We start from the raw sequence: 2,258 nt of genomic DNA, 5'->3' as shown, positions 1-2,258 counted from the left end.
GAAAGAGAGGATATCTCTTTTATATATTTTTCTTTTCATACATGGACTATTATTAGGGTGTGTTTGGGATTGTAGTAGCGGTAGCAGTTCAAAGTGTTTTTCGTTTAGAAATACATCAAAATAAAGTTTTTTTATTTTTTTAAAATTATTTTTGATATCAGCTCATTAAAACGATCTGAAAATACAAAAAAAAAAATTATTTTAAGCAAAAAAAGAAAAGAAAAGAAAAATTTTCAAAATTTGAGGGAATGCAGTGCAACCGCGTTCCCATGTCAAGGTTGGGTGCACGTGTTTGCATTTTTGTCTTTTCTTGTGAGCAGATCTGCTGGTGTTTGCCAGGTCCTATTTTCCATATAATGGCCTGGCTTGTAATGTTCCTTTGTCATCCTCTGTTTACCTTAAGAATCCTTCATTTCATTAATGATTTTTTGTAATTGCAGGTTATTGACTTCCATCAGACTGTGGATGTTAATGGCATTAAATTTTGGTGCTACACTGCTGGCCATGTCCTTGGTGCTGCCATGTTCATGGTAGATATTGCTGGTGTTCGAGTGCTCTATACTGGAGACTATTCACGTGAAGAAGATCGGCATCTTTGTGCTGCTGAGATGCCACAATTCTCTCCTGACATATGCATAATTGAATCTACCTATGGTGTCCAACTCCATCAACCTCGACACCTTAGGGAGAAGCGCTTCACTGATGTTATCCATTCCACCATCTCTCTAGGTGGTCGTGTTCTAATTCCAGCATTTGCCCTCGGCTGAGCTCAAGAACTCCTTTTGATCCTTGATGAGTATTGGTCAAACCATCCTGAGCTTCACAACATTCCCATATATTATGCTTCTCCCCTTGCAAAAAGGTGTATGACTGTTTACCAGACATACATCCTTTCTATGAATGAAAGGATCCGCAATCAGTTTGCGAATTCAAACCCCTTCAAATTCAAGCATATATCACCGTTGAATAGCATTGAAGATTTTACTGATGTAGGGCCATCTGTGGTTATGGCAAGTCCTAGTGGACTTCAGAGTGGTTTGTCAAGGCAATTGTTTGATATGTGGTGCTCTGATAAGAAAAATGCTTGTGTTATACCTGGATATGTTGTTGAAGGGACCCTAGCTAAGACAATCATTAATGAACCAAAGGAAGTACAGCTTATGAATGGAGTGACTGCACCACTCAACATGCAGGTCCATTACATCTCATTCTCTGCCCATGCAGATTATGCTCAGACAAGTACATTTTTGAAAGAGCTCATGCCTCCTAACATTATTCTTGTTCATGGAGAAGCCAATGAAATGGGAAGGCTTAAACAGAAACTTATCACAGAGTTTACTGACGTCAACACCAAGATAATCACCCCAAAGAATTGTCAGTCTGTTGAGATATATTTCAACTCTGAAAAAATGGCAAAAACCATTGGAAAGCTGGCTGAAAGGACCCCGGATGTTGGTGAAACTGTCAGTGGTATACTGGTGAAGAAGGGCTTCACTTATCAAATCATGGCACCTGGAGATCTCCATGTCTTCTCACAACTATCAACTGGAAATATTACTCAGAGGATTACCATTCCTTTTTCTGGTGCATTTGGTGTGATAAAGCACAGGCTTGAGCAGATTTATGAGAGTGTGGAGTCTGGAACTGATGAGGAGGAGTCTGGGTCTCCAACATTGCAAGTGCATGAGCTGGTAACAGTGAAACAAGAATCTGATAGACATATTTCACTTCATTGGACTGCTGACCCCATAAGTGATATGGTATCTGATTCAATTGTAGCTTTGGTTTTGAACATCAGCCGGGAGGTGCCTAAGATAATTGTTGAGTCAGAGGACATAAAATCTGAGGAAGAAAAGGAGGAAAAAGCTGAGAAAGTGATTTATGCCCTCCTTGTTTCACTCTTTGGAGATGTGAAACTTGGAGAGAATGGGAAGCTGGTCATACGTGTTGATGGGAATGTGGCAGAGCTTGACAAACAGAGTGGGGATGTTGAGAGTGAGAATGAAGGTCTCAAGGAACGAGTTAGGAAAGCAGTTAGACGAATTCAAAGTGCTGTGAGGCCAATCCCGCTCCCTGCATCTTAGCTTTTCTCTTTCCTTTTCCTTGTTGTATCAACATGTTTCTGACCTTTGAGAATAGATTTTATTTCTATTGAGCACTAATTTCTAATTTATCCTCTGTTTCCGGAGTAATTTTATGTTTGAATGCATCCTGCCTTGAGGTTGCCTATTATTTTAGTCTCGTACCTTAATGATTTT

General features: G+C 39.7%; 1 pseudogene; it reads left to right on the top strand.

Annotated features, from left to right (window-relative positions):
• Nucleotides 1–2,258, top strand: part of LOC105110006 (cleavage and polyadenylation specificity factor subunit 3-I-like) — a 5,379-nt pseudogene extending 3,121 nt beyond the window's left edge.

Source organism: Populus euphratica, unplaced genomic scaffold (genome assembly GCF_000495115.2).
Source record: "Populus euphratica unplaced genomic scaffold, PopEup_1.0 scaffold590.1, whole genome shotgun sequence".
In the NCBI taxonomy this organism is placed as follows: Eukaryota; Viridiplantae; Streptophyta; class Magnoliopsida; order Malpighiales; family Salicaceae; genus Populus; species Populus euphratica.
The sequence above is the reverse complement of the archived record's forward strand: the minus strand, read 5'-3'. Positions and strand labels throughout refer to the sequence as shown.